The sequence below is a fragment of the Octodon degus genome, unplaced genomic scaffold, assembly GCF_000260255.1.
Source record: "Octodon degus isolate 3935 unplaced genomic scaffold, OctDeg1.0 scaffold00218, whole genome shotgun sequence".
Classification (NCBI taxonomy): Eukaryota; Metazoa; Chordata; class Mammalia; order Rodentia; family Octodontidae; genus Octodon; species Octodon degus.
In genome coordinates this window covers 575,888-596,413 of record NW_004524794.1, presented here as the reverse complement: position 1 = coordinate 596,413, position 20,526 = coordinate 575,888, and the positions used below count along the sequence as shown (strand labels likewise).

The 20,526-nt window shown below is 48.8% G+C and overlaps 1 long non-coding RNA gene and 1 pseudogene across 2 annotated transcripts in view; one reads left to right on the top strand and one right to left on the bottom strand.

Annotated features, from left to right (window-relative positions):
* Positions 1-7,780, top strand: part of LOC111813734 — a 15,319-nt gene extending 7,539 nt beyond the window's left edge. Inside the window, exons 1-3 of one of the 2 annotated variants that reach the window (XR_002818905.1) lie at positions 4,249-4,362; positions 5,080-5,209; positions 7,405-7,780. This is a non-coding gene — a long non-coding RNA (uncharacterized LOC111813734). Of the gene's footprint in view, positions 1-4,248; positions 4,363-5,079; positions 5,210-7,404 lie in introns of those variants that run through there. The other variant, XR_002818906.1, reaches the window with a different exon arrangement.
* Positions 7,781-15,403: 7,623 nt separating this feature from the next.
* Positions 15,404-15,974, bottom strand: LOC101570371 (annotated as a pseudogene).
* Positions 15,975-20,526: the final 4,552 nt, after the last annotated feature.

Sequence of the window (20,526 nt, the reverse complement as noted above, 5' to 3'; positions counted from 1 at the left end):
CACCACATGCCAGCCAGCGCCGCCTCCTGGTGGGCTGAGCTGGCCACACACACACACACACACACACACACACACAATAAATAAATAAATGTTAAAAAAATAGTGTATACTGCCAGGTGAAGTCTATGATGAGGTGTAAATTTTGTAGGGAAGAATTGATTCTCCCTTTTTATAGCTTTTATAGCTGAATTTGAGGATTCCATGAGCATGTTCAAGAATTCCTTCACCTTGATGACTATAAGGAATTCTCATGGTAAGGAAAATATGAAAAATTTTACAAAACATTTGGAAGACAGCACTTGTTTAGGCTGGGCCACTGTCAGTCTTAAATGTAGAAAAAACCCTGCATCTGTATTTTGATTTGAGGTGCTCAGGGCTCCCGCTTGCCACGCTCACCGCTGGCTGTGGCTCCTGCTTCAATTGCAGGCTGTAGGCCAGCTCCCTTTCCGGCAGTGGCTCATCAGCTTGAGGGAAGAACTGTTCAGCAGTACTTCAGTGGCAGTGAACTGGGGGGGGTTAGTGCCCGCCTCACTGCTGCTGGGGTGGACTCCATTGTTGGTACCCCTCCCTAGGTGAAACTCAGCACTCAAGGCCCCTGCAGTCATGGCTGCTCCCCTTTTTAAAAGGAATTTATGAAAGATTTATAATAGCACAAAAAAACCTATCAGTTACATATACATTTAATAAAATATATGCAGTGTCAGTTTATTGAAAACCAAAAATTGATATAAGAAAACAAAAAGACCTAAATAAATGTAGATTTATATTGATTGTGAATTTGAAGCATGTACCCCTAAAGTAAACAACAATTAAAAAAAACAGAGTTTGATATTCTATACTGCCAGATATCAAGAATTACTACAAAGCCATAGTGAAACAGTGATAGGCTGGAGCCAGCCTATTACCAGTTTGTGAAAACCTAATGTTGAATTTTCAGAAGTTGTACAGGTTGGTTGTTGTCATATTGGTTATTTGAAAGTGTCTACTGTGAGAGTATTTTTTAAACAGAAATCAGCAAAGCACAATCAGGGCCACACTGCCCCCGAGTCACTGGCAGCCTGCCATGCTACCTCAGGGAAGCTCTCTGAGCCGCAGCGCCCCTACTGTTTGGCAGGGCTGTGGCCAGTGCCATTGGAAGTTTCCTGGAATAGGTTGGCCTTCCACATCAGTTTTGGATTTACACTCATTTTCCCAATGACACCCTTTTTGACACTTTGTACAGATACTAGAAGGTTTTGTTGAAGGGACAGATAATGGTTGTGCTGCCCTTACAGGAGCAGCAGCTCAATCTTGGGCAAAATGTTCCTTGCCTGTGCAGCTGAAACAAATAACCTTGTTTTCTTCTTTCTTCCAGGCCATAGATAATAACTCAAGTGATAGTTGTTACCAAGGTAGCCCCTGTACATTTGAGGGGCCATTCTCTGCACAAATTCCAGTAATCTCAGGTAGTGTAGCCTGTTTTTTTATAAGCTCATAAAGCATCCTTTGCATTTTCAAAGGCCAACTGTTGAACAAGTAACTTAAAGGATGACTCTATTTTATGAAGGGTGGAAATCGCAGCTGTGAAGCAATAACGTTTCCCCGAGCTGACAAGGTGGCTTTGCTGCTTGTGGCTCCATTGAGGCTACCTGGGTAGTTGTTGTTCTGCCATTTTCCCCCACATACACACTCAGGACTTGATTTTAAAATAGTGCTTCAAGCCAAACCATTTGTGATCATGTCAACAAGCTTCTGACCATTAATACACTCCCTAATCTAAGTCCACAAAGAAAGCAAATACAGGGATCAATAATACAACAAGCATTTCTATATACATCTGTGGTTCTTGAGAACCTGCTTGCCTCATGCTTTACACCTGATGATATTAATATCAATACACCTCTTTGATCAATATTGATACTATCAATACACTTCTCTCCTTTTTGTGCACACAATGAAAGTGTCCACTCACCCAATATTTTTTTCTTAACCCAGGCCCTGTTCAGGGACCAATATGTCATGTCCAGCACAGCTCTTGAAGTTCCCTGGGAGAGGGGAGGATGGTGAGAGGATGGAGAAACAAAGATAAGCGACAGAAAGCTGAGGTCAAGTGGGGCCCTCTCTCCGGATACGAGGAAAGGAACCTCTACCACTGTAGCACACTTATGTATACATTTGGCAGGTTAGTGTTGCGTGACATCCCTTTGAGTGCCTGGTAGTTTCTGGACTGGAGCAGCTTGTGCATGTGGCTTGCCTTGGGAGCTCTTTGTTCTTGGGACCAGCCTTGCCTTGCCCCCACTCGTGTGACCCTGTAACCGATCTCCAACTTTACCTGCTCCCTATAAGTGTCTGCTATTTTGTGTCAGCAACAAGTAACTAAAACATGTGGTTCCTGAGAAAGTTACACAAGGAAGTTCTGTAACAGAACAAGAATGTGAACAAAGAAGGAAGCTATGAAGTCCTCAATGGGATTTACACTGGGAAAGCAGATACAAGGAAATCCAGGGACAGAAGTCCCAGTGAGAAGGAGAGGGCAGGCTCTGGCAGAAAGGCACCCACGAATTAAAACCACATGTGTGTAAGTGTGTGGACATCAACTCAACATATAGATAAGGTGATTGGGAGGTCAAAGAAGCTGGATACGATGATAGCGCGTAGTATTAAGGAAAGAAAAAACAATTAGAAACATCAGGGGAAGAAAAGAAGCGTACAAGAAAGATCTGCTCAAATAAGAAACCGCCGCGTCTGGTGATGCAGGCCTATAATCCCAGCACATGGGAGGAAGAGGCAGGACGATTACCACAAGATTGAGGCGAGCCTGGGCTCTACAGTGAGTTCAAGGCCAGCCTGGACTACATAGCAAGGCCCTGTCTCAAAAAACAAACAAACAAAAAAGAAAATGAGAATCAAATTGAAATAACTTCACTGATTCATGGTGTCGAAGAAAATAGAATGTGTTGGAAACTTGATGGTAGGAATATTCATCTCAAATGGAATTCAAGTCAGCAAACTGACCTCGTGAGAGGGAAATGTAGTCCTAGTCTTCCTCCTTTTTTTTTTTCTGGTGGTACCAGGAATCAAACTCAGGCCCTTGCACTTGCCAGGCAAGCGCTTCCTCCACTGAGCCATCTCCCCAGCCCCTAGTCTTTGTCCTCTCGAGCTGACATTGGACAGTACTTCTGCAGGCATCATGAGGTGAAGTTCCGCCTATGACTTTCAACTCTCAGTGAGTCAACTTATACACACAACACAGAATAGTTTTGGTTGCAGGATAAGGTCCATTCAGCATCACCTCTGCCATTTATAATTTGTTATCTTTAGTTATCTGTTAGCTTAAATAATACAGTTAAACCTCTGGTGCCACCAGTTTCTTTCTTTCTGTGCTGTTTTTGTACCTCAGGCTGGCCTTGAACTCACTGTAGCCCAGGCTGGCCTCAAACTCGTGGTGATCTTCTTGTCTTGGCCTCCCAAGTGGTGCAATTACAGATGTGCACAATCGCACCAAACTTTGGTTTTGTGGTCTTAAAGAATCAGTTTTAGGATTGATTTAGTTATTGGCTTATCTGTATTCTGACCTGCTACTTTTTATATTTTCAGCATTCCTGTTTGCTAGTTATTTCACAACATTTTTTTCCTTTTTTTTTTTTTTGAGACACAGTCTTACTATGCAGAGATGGGGCTGGCCTTGTGCTCACTTTGTAACCCAGGATGGTCTCAAACTTTCAGCAGTCCTCCTGTCTCAACCTCCTCAGTGCTGGGATTACAGGTCTGCTCCACCACGTGCAGGTCTGGGGCAGGGGATTGAACTCAGGTCCTTGTGCTTGCGAGGTAGGTGCTTATGCCTCTGAGCTGTCTCCTCTGCCCCAACTTTTTTTTTTTTCCTGGTGATTGAACTCAGGACTTAAGCTACATCCTGGTCCTTTTACATTTTTCTATTATAAGGCAGGCTCTCACTAAATTGCTCAAATTGAGCTGGAGTTCGGGATCCCCCTGCGCAGCCTCCCAGAGTCTTTGGATTATGGCGTGTACCACCATGTCTGGCTTTTTTTTTTTTTTTTAACAATTTGAAAGACTATGTGTATTACACTAATTTGGTTTGTTTCTTGATAACTCCACATGGCTTTGGTTTTGACTGAAGTTTTTAAGAAGGGAATTCTAATTTATAAAGGCAGACTTGCTTCTTTTCTTTTCTATTCGGTCATTAATTTTCTGTTCTAAGCGTATAGTTTCTGTCATTTTGTATTGTTTTCACATTCCTCGAGGCCACTGTCGGGCCAGATGTGTGGGCAGCGGCCTTCGGTCAGTCCCTTCTGCTGTGATGCTGGACGTGCTCCGCTGCTTAGCCAGAGCTCCATGTGGCTGTTTCCTGTTACCACCTGCACGGTGAGAGTAAGGCGAGAATGAACTCTTTAAAGGCTAATTTTAGAGTAGTATTAGATTCACAGTGAAACAGAGAGAAAAGGCCAGAGAATTCCTGTATCCCCCCGCCCCCAGCAGCGTGGGACACTGCGTAGACTTGGTGAGTCTACATTGGCACACCACTGTCACCCAGGGTCCAGAGTTCAGGGTTAGATCAGGGTCACTCAGAGTGCTGGACATTATGTGTTTGGGCAAATGCGTGATAACACGAGAACCGAACTAAATATACAGTGTGACTTGAGTCAACTCTCGAGGTGCTCGTCCTGTGTCCGCACACTGCTCCCCACGTCCTTGCTACCTTCTGCAGTGGCTCTGGAGTCCTCGTTCCTAGGTGACTTTGTGAGTTCGGATCCCCCATGGAAAGGCAAGCTGTAGCAACACAACGGTGTCCTCATCCACCTTAGTCACAGGATCTGGCCCCATGAGACGCCCAGCTCTGCCCCAAGGGCAAATGTGTGGCATTGATTCATGACAGTGAGGCATCCAGGACAGCTGGACTCCAGACCCTCAGGAGAGAGGGCTCTGGGGCTGCTGCAGAAAGCGGGAAGGAGGACACGATGAGTGTGTTCGCAGCGAGAGCGAGGACTGAGGGGGCTCGTGGCAACACGCCTTTCGCTGGAAGAACAGTTCGCACGAAGCTTTCGCTGTAGCTGCAATCGTCCTTGCAGGCCCTCTTTGCAGTGTCACACAGCATCATCTCACTGCCTTGGTCACAAGAGCAAGGTTGCTGTGCAGAGCGTGCAGACAACAATGCGGAGCAAAGTAACTCCTTGGGGAAACATGAAGCCCTGCGATTTGCTGGGTGAGCACGGTGACTTGCTGTAGGTTCAGAAGAAAATTCTGGCTCTTCTTTCAGTGGGGTGCACATTTCCATTCCTGCAGCGATAACCAAGAGTCCCCCTCCCTTCGCCCACAGCCTAGTGTGGGTGATAGCAGTAGTGTGGGCTTCTGCTACTCCACCCCGTAGAGTGGCCATTGTTTTCTTTCTTGCACGACCAGGAATTGGACCCAGGGTGTTCACACTGCACTGCATCCCCAGCCCTATTTTTTATTTTGAAACAGGGTCTTGCTAAGTCATTCACTTGCCCAGGTGGGACTTGAACTTGTGATCCTCCTGCTTCAGCCTCACAGGCAATGGAATTCCAGGTGTGTGCCACCATGGCTGGCTTCGTTGTTTTGATGTGAATTTCCATGATGACACATTACGTATAGCATCTCCTCATATGTTTATTTGCCATCTCTGTCTGCTTTGGTGAGGTGTCTGTTAAGATCTTTAGCCCATGTCACAGTTTGGGGTTTTTGCAAGGGGAACAGTACAATGCAGGCAGGCACTTATGCCACTGAGCTATCTCCCCAGCCCAAATACAGGACATATCTTATAAGATTATTTTATAATCACCTAAAGAATCATCTACAAGGAGTGCAGGAAATCTGCCCACACACAAACCCAAAGAATCCAGCTAAGGGTCTGGATCCTCAGATCCTGCATGAGTCCAGCTGGAAACCTAGGGTCCATAGCAATGCCTCTCACAAATCCAGCTGGAGGCCTAGAGTCCGCGACATTGTCTCATGCAGGCCCGCTGCATGGATCTGCGCTAGATGGGCCCCAAGGTCAGCGGTGGAAGCTAGAAAGTCTGTGCCAGCGGGATGAAGGATCTGCGCCAGCAGCTGCAGGATCTGCCCTGGAGATAGAAAGCGACCCTCAGAGTAAGAAGCAGAGCTCCCCGCAAAAGGACCACAGCCACCCCCAGCAACAGTGAGGTCCTGAACTCCTCCATTTATGGGGAAAGCCGAGTTCCCATCAGAAAAGCCAACGTGACAAGCGCCTCCATGAGGCTAAGCAGTGTACCGTCTTCCCCAGCTGAGCCACGAAGCAATGCTCAAGATGAGGACAAGATGGCCGGGAGCTGGCTCAGCGGCATAAGCGCTTCCCTGGCAAGCGCAAGGGCCTGAGTTCAATCCCCGGTTCTGGAAAAAAAAAAAGATGAGGCCAAGAGCTCCTCCAAAATGAACTGCAGCCCCTCGCTGTCAGCAAGGTCCCGACCTCCTCCTCTGAGAAGAACAGCCAAGTTCCTCTGGAAAGCCAGCATGACAAGGTCACCCAGAAGAACAGGCGGAGGGAACCAGCCACTTTCAGCAGCTCCAACAGCTTCCCAAACAGCCTCCCCACAGCTTCTCCAGGTCTGCCTCTTCCACTGCTGGCGACAACCCTCAGGTGGCGTCCCATACCTAGAGCTACGCTAGTCCAGTTCAGCTGGGTGTAACAATTTGACCAGCAGTTAACGATCCACTATGTCCTGTGTCATAATCAGGTGCTTGCTGTCCTCTTGTTGAATTTTAGTTCTTTGTTCCAGGAGGATCTCAAGCTGGAGGCGAGCCTGGGCTTAAGGGAGACCCTGTGTCAAAAGAAGCCAAAAAAAGAGTTTGTTTGTTTGTTTGTTTGTTTGTTTTGTTTTGTTGGCAGAACCAGGGATTGAACTCAGGCCCTTGTGCTTGCCAGGAAAGCGCTTATTCTACTGAGCTGTCTCCCCAGCCCTCTATATATTTTGAATAAATGTCTTTGGTCAGCTCTGTCTTGGTGTCACTCAGCTTTCCCACTGCTGGGACAAAATAGCCCACACCACACCTTAACGAGGAGAGGTTTATTCAGCCCATGGTTCCAGAAGATTCTGTCCAAGGTTCCTCCAAGGCAGCACCAGAAGGGTGGGAGGGCGTGAGGAGCGAGGATGCATGACACCGCCAGAGAGCAACGGGCCACGGAGCAGATACAGTCCCCGAGTACAGCATGCCGTGCCGGTCCCAACACCAAGCATGGTGCTGCGCGCCTGTAATCCCAGGGCTGGGGAGGCTGAGACAGGAGCATCACTGTGAGTCCCAGCTGCGGTCTGAGACCTTGTACCGAACACATTAAAAAAAAGATGGGCAGACTATATTATGCAGTCTGTTCCAAGGTGATTCTGTTGTATTCATCGCTTCGCCTTTTCTTTCCTTTTTCCTTTCTTGCAGTGCCAGTGGCCCAAACGAGGGCTCCTTGGGCGAACATCCCAGCACTGAGCTACCCCAGCCCCCGGCGATCTCTCCAGCTAGTACCACACGGTTTTGAAGTCGGACTGAGTTGCTCCTGCGACTTTCTTCTAATTCTCTAACACTGGGCAGCCCTTCCATGTCTTTCTCCCTGTAAACTTGAAGATCCCCCTGTCAGCACACACACCATAGCTTGCTGGGCTTTTGCTTGGGATTGTATTGCAGGTGCAGTTGGGAAGAACGGACATGGAGCAACTGAGTCTCCCTGCTGTGAAGGGGGGTTCTCCCCACCGATTTATTCTTTGCTTTATTTCATCCAAGTTTTGCAGTTTACCTTATATAATTGTTGGACTTATTTTGTTGGATTTATACCTAAATAAATCTATTTCATTTAGGGGGGATGTTCATAAAATGTATTGTGATTTTCATTTTATTTTTACTTATTTATTTATTCTTTATTTTTTGGCAGAACGGGGGATTGAACGCAGGCCCTTGCGCTTGCCAGGCAAGCACTTGTGCTACTGAGCCATCTCTCTCCCCGGCCCCATGGTTTTCATTTTAAATTCCACTTCTTGATTGCTGTTATATGGGAAAGCAATTGATCATTGTAGATTAACCTTATGTTCTACAACCTTGCTATAATCATTTATTAGAACTAGGATTTTTTTTTGTTAATTCTTTTGAATTTCTGTATAGATAATCGTGTCACCTGTGGATGGAGACAGCTTTATTTCTTTCTCCTCAGTCAGTAAATCTTTTATTTCACAATCTAATTTGATTGTGAAAATTACATTTCCCCCACCAAGTGTGATGTGGTGCCGGTCGTAGGTTTCTGGAGATATTCTTATTTTCTGTTTATGTATTAGGTGCAGGGTCTCACTGCGCAGCTCAGACTCATAGTGATCCTCCTGTCTTCAGCCTCCCCAGCGCTGGGATTACAGGCGGGTGCCACCATGCCCAGCCTCATTAGCCGGCTCAGTGCACCCTGGAGGCGGGGCTGGTGCAGCATGTGGGACCAGGGATTGAACCCTGGTCCCTGTGCTTGCCAAAGCAGGCACTTAGTCTGCTGAGCTATCTCGCTGGCCCGATAGTCTTCACTAGGTTGAGGATGCTCTCCTCTATTCCTAGTATAGTCGGGCTTACCTTTTATCATGCACTGGATTAATCCATGTTATTGGGTTTTGTTGAGTGCTTTTCCTGCATATATAGACAGCAGTGTGATTTTTCTTGTTTAGCCTACAGATGCAATGGCCAACATTAATTGATTTTTAGTTGCTGAACCAGCCTTATGTACCTAGCATCGATTCTACTTGGATGTATATTGATTTTTATAGATTGTTGGTTTTGATTGCTAATAATTTGCTCAGAATTTTTGCATTTATTTCATGAGAGATACTGGTCTACACTTGACTTTTCTTGTAATATCTTTTGCTAATTTTGTATTGCGGTAATGCTGAACTCATCATGACTTAGGAAGCATTCCCTCGGCTTCTTTCCTATGGACAAATGTATAGGAAATTGGTAATTTTTGTCTTAAATGTTGGTTAAAATTCACCAATAAACCCATCTGATCCTGGTGCTTTTTGTTTCATCTTGTTTAATTCTTGTTTTCTTGAGGTAATGTATCACTATGTAAACTCATGGTGATTCTCCTACCTCAGCCTCCCTAGTGCTGAGTGGCAGATGTGCACCACCATGCCCAGCTGATGCTTTCTGTTTTAGAAGGTTGTTAATTATTGATTCAGTCTTTTGAGACAGAGTTTTACTAAATTGGCCGGGCTTGCCTAGAACTTGTGACCCTTTTGCCTCAGCCTACCAAGTAGCTGGGATGACAGGAACAGATCACCTGAGCGCTGATTCAAATTTAATTGTAGATACAAGCTCATTACATTATTTCTTCTTCTGTGAGTCATGGCAGGTGGTGTGAAGAATTTCAGTGAGGTGATCAAATTGGTGGCTATGTGGCTGTTCATGACAGTCTTTTTTGGGGGGGTGTGTGGAATTGAACTCCAGACCTTGTGCTTGCCAGGCCAGTGCTGTGCCACTGAGCTATGTCCCTGGCCTGAAGGCTGTTCATGGTACACATTTCTTATCCTCATAATGTCCATTATACTCATACTGTCTCTTCTTTCACTTTAAAAAAAATTATTTGTTTATTTGCTACAGAGTCTCGCTACACAGCTCAGACTCCTTCTGTCTCAACTTCCCCAGCACTGGGATTACAGCATGCACCAGCACACCCGGGGGTCCGGGGCTGGCACGGCATGCAGTCCTGGGGATCGAACTCAGGAGCTTGGGCTTGCCTGGCAGGTGATTAGACAGCTGAACTGTCTCAGTAGGCCCTTCTTTCACTTCTGATATTAATTTGGGTCTTTTTCTCTTAGTTTTCTAGGGACTGATGGATGTCAGCTATGTTAGAATCAGCTTTTGGTTTCATTTTTTCCTACTGATTTCCTATTTTCAATTTTATTGATTTCTGCTCTGTTTTTTCTTATTTCTTTTCATCTCTTCATACTGGATTTAATTTGCTCCTTTTTCTAATTTCCTAAGATGAAAGCTTAGATTATTCACTTTTAGATCTTTTTCTTTTCCAAGCATAGCCACTTAATGCTGTACATTTCCCTGTAAACGCTATCCCACAAATTTGCTAAGTTGTATTTTCATTTTCAATTTCTTCAGTTTTTTTTTTTTACCGAGCTACATCCTACACAATGAGCTACATTTTCTTTCTTTCTTTCTTTCTTTCTTTCTTTCTTTCTTTCTTTCTTTCTTTCTTTTTCTTTCCTTCCTTCCTTCCTTCCTTCCTTCCTTCCTTCCTTCCTTCCTTCCTTTTATTATTTTGGAAATAAGGTCTCTGTGTAATCCAAGCTAGCCTTGAACTCACTATGTAGCCCAGGCTGGCCTCAAAATCGCTGCAATCCTCCTGCCTCAGCCTCCCAAGTGCTGACATGACAGGTATTTACCTGCCTCATTTTATTTCTTCTTTTGCAACAAGATGTCCCTGAAGTGTTAAGTTTCTCCTGCTTCGCATCCCAGAGGGCTGGGCTTACAGGTGTGCCTAACAATGCCCAGCGACTTGAAAAGTTTAAAATTTCTCTTGAGATTGCCTTGGTGACGCATGTGTTCGTGACGGCATGCTTAATCTTCATGTGTTTGGCAGCTTTCCAGTTATCCTTTCGTTACTGATTTCTAGTCCCACCGCAGGCTGAGGGCTACCGTGAGCACCCATTCTTCGAAATGTGGGCGAGTGCTCGGTGCCACGCCCCCGGTGTGTGTGCTGGCCGCTCCCGCTCCCGCTGCGGAGGCTGCGCAGCCACAGGCCTTGATTACGCACGAGGGGGAGACTGACATTGCCGAGCCGTTCCCTGTTTTCATCTTGCCCGGTTCTGACTAGATGTCTCTGTTCACGTTTAACAGGGGCGCACACGCTTGCAGCCCCTGCTGCTATGCAGGGGAAACCAAGGTACCTTTGTAATTATAGCATCTCCCCTGCCAGGGAAACATGTGCTGTCGCTGTCATTGGTGAATTTAGACTATCGACACTTAGTGTGATTACTGCTGGAGGTTGGAGTAATGTCTACCATATTCCATACGTTTTCTACTTTTTTGTTCCTTATTTGTGCCTTCCATGTTTTCTGCCTTTTGTGGTTTTAATAGAATATTCTGTATGATTTCCTTTTTCTTCTTTCTTAACATATCAGGTAAAATTTTATTTACTTATTTATTTATTTATTTAGGGTACTGGGGATTGGACCCAGGTGGACTTTGACACTGAGCTACATCCCCAGCCCAGTTTTTTTTATTTTTTTTTTTGCGGAACCAGGGATTGAACTCAGGCCCTTACACTTGCCAGGGAAGTGCTTATTCTACTGAGCCATCTCCCTGGCCCCCCAGCCCAGTTTTTACCTTTCTATCTTTAGACACAGTCTCCCTAACTTGCTAAGCTGCCCAGACTTGGCTCAAACTTGAAATTTTGAGTCACCCTTGGCTCAGCCTCCCAGGATGCTGGCCTTACAGATGTGCACCACTTGAAAAGCCAGATGTGATCATTTAAAAACAGATTCCGGGCTAGCGAGATAGCTCAGCAGAGTAAGCGCCTGCTTAGTCAAGCGCAGGGACCAGGATTGCTCCCCAGCGCCACATGCCACACCGGCCCCACCCCAGGGGCGCTGAGCCAGCCGCTCCAGGCACTCTGAACCAGCTGCCAAGACCAGGCGTGGTGGTGCACGCCTGTAACCCCAGCGCTCGGGGGGCTGAAAACAGGAGGATCACTACTAGTCTGAGTGGTATGGTGAGACCCTGTAACAACCAAATGCATAACCCCCCCAACGGATTCCTTTTCACCCCTGCTGCTGGAAGAACTCGGGGGTAGTTCTGGTGTTTAACGTGAAAGCCTGTTGACCTCCTACAACTGTGGGAGTCCCCAGACAACAGTCACTTTTAAACCCACACACACTAGTTTTTGTTTTATTTTACTTGTTGGAGTTTGTTTTTTGAGACAGTGTCTTGCTGTGTACTTTAGTCTGGCCTAGAATTTGTGATAATCTTGCCTCAGCCTTGAGAATGCTGGGATCAAGAGCATGCCACCGGAGCCGGGGAGCTGGCTCAGGGGAATAAGCACTTCCCTGGCAAGCACAAGGGCCTGAGTTCAATCCCCGGTTCCGCAAGGAAAAAAAAGAGCACGCCACCACACTGGCTTGGCACGGATGCTCTGACATTGGCTCTGGACGGTCTCCTTTCAGGTCACCCCTCGGTGCTGAAATGGACACGCTTCTAGCAAAGCAGACACCCGGGGACCACTCCCAAACCAAGGGCCCCTGCTCTTCCTCCGCTCGTACGGAACCTCCAAAGACCTGTGCTCTTTTGACGGTCCCCTTTGGCAGGCAGGGCCTGGTCACAAGAGGGGGTGCTGGCCTGGCATGGCTGGAAGAGTGCTTGCCTTCCCAGCTTCTCCCTTTCCACCATGCCCCTGTCATGGAAGGACTAAGAGTTCAGAAATGAGCCCAAATCAACTTGTCCATTCAGTTATGGGTGTCAGGTATTGTGTCTCAGTGAAGAGGAAGCAACTAAGAGAAAATCACAAAGGAGAACTCAAGACATTGAGTGATATTAAAAGATATTTTATAGTAATAACGAGGCCACTTCATCATAAAGAGGTAACTATAATGAGTCTTTATGAACTGGGTACATTTCATTCAAGTAGAGAAAACATAATTTATTGAAAAATACGTGAAGAAGAGATGGGCAAAAATATAAAAGCTGAGCCAGGCATGATGGTGCACGCCTGTCATGCCAGCAGGAGAAACACTGCAGGTTTGAGGCCAGCCTGGGCTACACAGTTCAAGGCCTGGCTGCACAAACACAGTGACACCCTATCTCAAAACAAAAATAGGAGAAATCCTTGTCCCTTGCACTCTCCACGTCAAAATCCCTGGGAGCTGGCAGGGTCTCCCTTTGTTTCTGGGATGAGAAATGTCTCAGTGAGGGAGGATGGAGAGGGGCCACTTTCCTTGCATGGGTGGTAGAGTTCTGAGGGTCTAGGGCTGGCTCGTATGACCCCACACACTCATGGCCAGTGCTCACCACTGAGCTATAGCCAGGGCCCCAGGGTCTGTGAGCTCAGCATCCTGAGGACCTGAAATGTAGTCCCAGCAACTTACCTCCTCCATGACAGTCTTGTGCTTTCTGGACAGGAAAGCTCCTAGGTTCTGCAGGATGAGAGTGACAGTCACTGCTGAGCCCAGGAGCAGAGCCTCAATAAATCTCTTGGGTGAGGCTTGAAATCTCGATCCTCCTGCCTCAGTCTCTCAGAGTGTCTGTTTGCAGAATTGGATGCAAGTGTTCCACCTGCCATCTCACCCAGGATTTAACCTCTCTGTGGCTTTTCATTCTGTGGCAGCTTGCTCTGCACTAGCTGAAACTGGAAACAAGGGCAGGAGCTTTCCAAGGGCACGTGGTGGACAAAGTGTGTCCATCCATGCACAGGAACCTGTGCAGCAGTGGAAAGGGTCCCACAAGCCCAAGTCATCATTTGAGCCAATAGCTGGACAGAAGAGGGCTGTCTGCACTGTGTTGCTGCCAGTGTGGACCACAGCTGCAGCCACAGCAGGTACGGCAGACATACGGGTGCCGCAGAGTGACTGTAATGCCAGCATCCTTGTAGTCAGCAGTGCAGACCCACCCAGGGCTTTGTGTAGACAGTCCGAGCCTGGCCTTTAATTTAGACTCCTGATCTGTGTGAAACTAGTGTTTGCATAGGTTTCAAGGTGAGGTCCCCCCTTCCTTTCCTCTGTTTCCTGTTTCCATCTCCCTTTCTCCTCTTTTCTTTGCCCACCTGCCTGCCTGCGTCTCTCTCTGTCTCTCTTTGTCTCTGTCTCTCTCTGTCTCTGTCTCTCTCTCTCTCTCTCTCTCTCTCTCTCTCTCTCTCTCCAGCATTGATGATTAAATTCAAAACCTTCACCCTGAAGTTACATGCTTAGCTGCTTTTTTAATTTTGAGAGAGACTCTTGCTAAGTTGCATTATAAGTCACCTTCCCAGTGCTGGGGCAAAATCCCCACCTGCACAGCTTAAGGGAGGAGGGCTTGTTTGGCTCACGGCTATGGAGGGTTCAGTCTGTGGTGGTCTGCTGCAAGGCAGGAGCAGCGTGGCAAGAGGGCCGGGTGGGGGAGAGCTGCTCACCCGTGGCAGCCAGGAAGTGGAGACCAGCCAGCTCCCCCTCCGGTACTGGCACATCAGCCACGAACCCATCCATGGGTGAATCCGCTGGTGCCGACAGCACCCGGTGGTCTAGTCACCTTCCAGAGTGCTTCCTCTGGACACAGGAGGTATTTGGGACATTCTAAATCCAAACTGTCATGACTGGCTGAGCTAGTGATTGCTCATGTGTGGAGCTAAAAGCACAGAGCACTCAAGAAATATGCTAAGGGTTTGGGGCACCCTAGGTGAACAGATGTTCCAGCTCCAAGGACATGGGGTGTAAGATTCAAGCTAGTTAAGTAGGGTGCATCACACGACAAATGTATAAATATACTCATGGCAGTGGTTGAGGACTTTCCTTTCCTCCCATCTGGAGAGAGGGCCCCACCTGACTTCAGCTTTCTGTCTCACCTTTATTCTCCATCCTCTCACTGTCCTCCTCCCTGGGAACTTTGAAATGAGACAGATTTTTTTGGCACTGGAAATCAAACTGAGGACCTTGTGCTTGCCAGGAAGGTGCTATGCCACTGAGCTACATCCCCAGAACTTTGGGACCTTGGAGAGCTTGCTGGGTGAAGTACCAAGCCACCAAGTTGCTAAGCTGCTGTGGTGGCCCAGAGCTCCATTCCTCCTGTCTCGGCTTCTCAGAGTTCTGAGATTATATTTGTTTGCCACCATGCTCAGCTACAGTTTCTTACTTTTTGTTAACAGTTTTATTTTTATCTCCATATAAATGCCGTTGTCCTGGCCCAACTTATTAAGAAGTTCACCCTCCCCCAGTGCTATAAGTGCCAGCCCTCTGTCATGCAGCAAGGGCCAGTTTGTGGGCTCTTGCCAGTTCGTTCGCCCATCCCTGTCCAAACCACACTGCAGGAACCTGCTGTCCTGTCTGGGAGACCAAGCCCTCCCCTGTTCGTGGTCTTCTAGTCTTGGGGTCCTGCTACATAGTCCAGGTGGGCCTAGAACTCAGGTGAGCCTTCTGTATCAGCCTCCTCAGTGTTGGGATGACAGTCATGCGCCACCGCACACAGCAGCCATTCCTTTTTCTTTCCTTTTTTGCCCAACTGCCCTATCCAGGATCCACAGGCAAGTGTTGGATGAACTGGGGATGATGGTGGGCCCCTTTTTCTCCTCTCTGATCTTTTTTTTTTTTTTTTTGTGGAACCGGGGATTAAACTCAGGCCCTTGCGCTTGCCAGGCAAGAGCTTATCCTCCCCGGCTCCTCTCCTCTCTAATTCTTTTGTTTTGTTTTTGCGGAGCAGTGCCAGGTTTATTGGCCTGCCTCTAGAAGAAGGTGTTGGGCCTCTCGGTGGTGAAGCGGGGCTTGTGCTGGCGAGGCAGGACCCCGTGGGGCGGCGGGAACTTGATCTTGGAGTGGTGGAACTGCTTGACAGCGGGCCGGCGGCCCTTGCTGGCTGCGATCTCCTCCACCTTCGTGATCTGGATGGAGTGGGCGCGGGCTCTGTGCAGGGTGCCCACGTCCCGGTAGCACTGGGTGACGGCGCCTGCTGTGGGCAGGTCCCGGTACTCCCGGTACGTGTTGTGGGTGCCACTGCGGGAGCCCTAGTGCAGCCAGATGCTGAAGTTCTTCACCCGCAGCGGAGACTTCTCAAACGTCTGCCCACAGTAGACGATCTCCCCTGAAGATGTCTTCACCTTCTTCAGCTGGGACACGAAGTACCAGAAACGGGACTTGGCGACGACGTGATTGGGTGCAAAACTCCACATGCGGTACAGAGGCGGCGTGCGGCACTGTGGGGTGGGCAGGCAGCGCCCCACCACCTTGTACTCCCGGAGTGTGCCCGAGGCCTTCATGGCACTCCCTTCTCGCTTGCTGCCACCCACAAAAAGGCTCCTCTCTGCTCTTAGGAGAAAGCTGTTAGCCTCTGGACACAGCGGGACCATGTCGCTGGCTCCTTGCTGTGTTCTGGGATTGCTGCTTCCCGCTCCGTTACGAATGGGTGTCGTGTCAGTGTGCCCAGAACAACGATTATGTCATTTCTTCAACGTAGCTCTTTTCACCTGAGACCCGGCCACCGCTGTGGCTGTGTCTTGTCATTTTTTCTGTTGTGCTAACATTGGCTCTGTGGTCTGGCCTCACCTCGGCCCTCAAGGCTGTGCTTCAAGGGTCCCTGATTGTGGTGGGAGGCCTGGCAAGCGTCGGCCCCAGCAGAGTCCGGTGCTGGAGCTGGTGGCAGCCCCTCGACTGCCTGCACAGTGGCAGCCCCAAGGCCCTCCCTTGCCAAGGAGGCTGTGGCTCTCCCCCCTTGTACACATCTCTTTTTTCTTTGAGTGTTTATAAAATAGAATAATTTTACTTGGGAAAATTTGGTAGATTTTGTTGATGAAGTCTTCTAGGCTTGACATTTTCTTTTCGTTGTTGTTGAGACAGGGTGTCACTGCCTAGGTCAGGCTGGCCTCGAACTCACAGTGATTCTCCTGACTCAGTCTGCCAGTGCTGGAATAACAGGTATGGGCCATTCATTTGGCTCGGAGTAGGCTTTGGAGGGAACATACTCAATTGCTGATACTATTTTATGATTATAAAACTACTTAAGGCCTCTGGTTTTGTTGTTATTTTTGAGACACAGTCTCTCTATGCAGTTTGGGCTGGCCTTGTGCTCACTTTTGTAGCCCCCAGAGTTACAAAATGAACTCACAGCGATCCTCCTGTCTCAGCCTCCTGGGCGCTGGGATTACCAGTGTGCGCCCCCACGCCCGGTTCGGGGTCAGAGATTGAACGCAGGACTTTGTGCTTGTCAGGCAGCCTGTGAGCTATCTCCACAGCCCTGGCCTCTGTTTTGTTGAGTCAACACTTGTAATTTCTTTTGCTAAAAACTTGCTCATTTCTATTTTTCTTTTACAGTACTGAGGAGGACTGAACCAACCCAGAGCTTTGGTGCTTAGCTACATCTTCAGCCTGTTTTGTTTTGTTTTTAAATTTCTGACAGGGTGTCACTAAGTCGTGCAGGCAGTCGTCCCGTGGTCCGACTGCCTCAGCCTCCCTCATTGCTGGGATCAAGTGTGTTCTCAGAGGCGCAGCATGTAGTTCCTCTAACACCCCAACTTAACCTCTGCACAGCTCTGAGGCTAATGCCAGTCTCCCGCACCAGCACTTCCTCTGGGTCCATGCATGGGCTTCTTCGGACAAGGGCTACCGGGCACTGGACAGGCAGCCCCGCTCTTAGCAGGTCCTGCGGAGCTGGCTCCGTCCTGTCACCCTGCTCCTACCAGCAGTATAGTTTGCTTCCTGAAGTAATGATGACATGACTGTCCCACACTGGTAGCTCTCCTTCCAAGAAGAAGAGCAGGCACATTTCTGCCAAGCTGAAGTGGGCCTTTGCCATGAGGAAAAGTGGGCTTTCTTGCACTAAAGTGCTTTTCCTTTTGTGATGGTGCTGGGGATAGGACCCAAGGCCTTGGCACCACCCGGCTCCAGCCCTTCTTATCTTAATGTTGAGATATGCTCTCCCTGAGTAGCCTGGTCTGGGTTCCAACTTGCGATCCTCATGCCTCAGCTTGCCAAAACCAGGTGATTTTATTTATTTATTTATTTATCTATCTAGTATGTGTGTGGCCAGCTCAGCCCACCAGGGAGCGGGGCTGGCTGGCATGTGGTGCTGGGGGATTGAACCGCGGTCCCTGTGCTTTGCTAAGCTTGTTCTAAGTAGGTGCTTCAGACCACTGAGCCATCTCACCAGCCCAGGTTGTTATTTTTTAACGGAGGTTCACAGTGGAGCATGGTGTTGCATGTCTGCGATCCCAGCACGCAGGAGGCTGAAGTAGGAGGTTCCCAGGTTGGTGCCCAGGCTGGGCAACTCAATGACTTTGCAAGACCCTTCTCAAGATAGAAAAGGCTGAGGACAGAGCTCAGTGTGAGGCATGAACAGCAAAGCTTCCCATGCCTGGCGTTCCATGCGGTATTCTGGGGCAGTGTGATCCATGTACTGTCCTGGGTCCTCACAGCCAGCCAGTGGCTCTTGGGTGCTGACCTGTTTGCTTGTGACAGTGGTGCTACCACACTGCTGCCCAAGCACCCCAAGACCATCCTAGCTGGCTTTGTCCCCAGTTTTGTCTCCTGTGGCTGACCACCCCCCAGGGTCACTGGCCCAAGCTGGCTGCCACCAGAACCTGGAAGGTCCCAGAAGTCTCCTCCTCCTCGGGAGTGCCAAGGCCCTTGGCAACAGCAGCAAAGCGCTGTCTCTGCTCTTCCCTGGCCCTATCTGGCAGCCACAAGAAAGTTCCTGTTTTCTGGGCATCCTGGCTCTGTGTTCCAGTGACAAAACTGACAAGGACCACTGGAATGGCTGCCTTCCGTGGAGTGGAGAATGCCTAGCGTCCCTCCAGCACCTGGGAGGCTGAAGCAGGAGGGTCACTGCTGCAACCTGGAGGCCATCCTGGCCCCACAGTGAGCTCGAGGCCAGGTGAGAGCCTGTCCCCAGTTTAAAACATGAAGCCTGTAGGAGGCATCCTGGGTCCCAGGCTGAAATGTCAGGAGGCCTGGCAGAGACACCACCACGACCAAGGCCATGTGGCCCTCCCCTGGGGCTGGGCACACTGAATCACCTTCAAGGGTATAGGGTCCAATGTCTGTGGCCTCCATGCAATGGGACAGGGTCACAAAAGAGTCCCCCCCACCCCGCCCAGCGGGAGAAGCGCCTGCGGGAAGGGAGTCTGATCTTCAGGGGAATTGGGTGCATCTAGGACCAGGCTGTGGACCGGCTGCGCTGTCTGGGGAAGAAGGCGCTACCCTGGCAAGAATGGAGGGAGCAAGGCGACACAGGCAGGGTGCTGCGACACACACCGTGGGGTCGTGGGAACAAGACTCAGAGGCCCACATCAGTTTGGGGTCCCTGGAAAGGCCTGGACCCGCCACATGGGGAGCAAAGGCACAGCTGCGTGTTAAGGACTGCTCCAGCCAGCACTGCAGGCCTTGCCTGCTTCCAGAGGACATGCAAGCCCTCAGGACACCTCCGCAGTCTGGCCCAAAGAGCCTGGCAGGGAGACATGTTAACAGGAAACCCAGCCAGGGTACTGTGACACACAGCTGTCATCCCAGCCTGTGGGAGGCTGAGGCAGGAGGATCAAAAGCCTGGATGACTTCAGGAGTTCAGCCAGCCTGTGCTGTAGGGTGAGACTAAAAAAGTAAAACAGAACAAAAATATATAAGAAAAAGTGAAACATTAGCTGAAACTTCCAGTGCTGTGAAAGTACAGAAAGAAAATTCCCGAGGTTAGCAGGAAGAGACTGGACACTCCAGCAGGCAGTCACACAGGGCCAGCCTGCCTCACGAGCTCGCTGGGATGGGAGGAGCCGCCTCTAAGCTGAAAGGTTATCAGGGCAGCTGCAAGGAGGGTGGGCAGGGGAGGACAGCTGCTGTGGGGACAGCGAGCTGGCGGGCTCCAGGTGTGACAGGCACAAGGAGGCCACATCCAGACAGAGGGAGCCAGCCAAGGAAGTTCCCGAGGCACTGGCCCGGTGGTACGTGTGTCACCGGAGCCTGTTACAGAGCCACCGCACACAGCTGGAGCGTGCAGCCCACTTAGGAAGGGCGAGGGAGCAGAAGGCATGTGAGCGGTGCCATCCCCGGGCCGCAGCCTTTCTGGGGCGTTTGTGCATCCAACGCTTCCAAGTTGCTACTTCATTGTCCAACCCAATGTCCACGTTTGCCACTAATATTCTATTGTTCTCTCTCTTTGTTTTTTTTCCTTTTTTTTTTTTGGACAGAGTTTTACCATGTAGCCCAGGCTGGCCTTGCACGGATGAGCCTCCTCCTCAGCCTCTAGAGTTATGGCATTAGAGGCATCCAACCACCCAGCTTCTATTCTTTTCCTTAAGAAGAACCACCCCCTCCCAGTGGCAGCACATGCTTTCCACCTCAGGACAAGAGGAAGATCACTATGAGTTCAAAGCCAGCCTGGACCATGCAGTGAGACTCTATCTCAAAAAAAGAAAAAGAAAGAGCCAGGCCCCTAAGTCTACAGACCCTGACTCTGAGACACGGTGGAAGCTGACTTTTGTGTACACATGGAAACTCGCTTACATACAAGAAGTAAATTAAAGAAGTTGATCTTGACTTTGTGGGATTAAATGCATCATGGCTTTGTACACGTGTGTGCGTGTGTGTGTGTGTACATATGCGTGTGTATAGAGGAAATTTCTAAATGCTCAAAAAGGAAAGGAGAAAGACATTCAATGAAATAATAGAATTTGTCAGTTACACTCTGATAAGTAAATGTAAAACATTTGTAAATCACCATATAAAAAAGACTATTAGTAAAAGTCTAAATCATGGTCCTGTTTCCTAAATACAGCTTTTCTTAAAGAAGAAGAAAGGATAAGAGGAAGAGGAAGAGGAAGAGGAAGAGGAGGAGGAAGAGGAGGAGGAGGAGGAGGAGGAGGAGGAG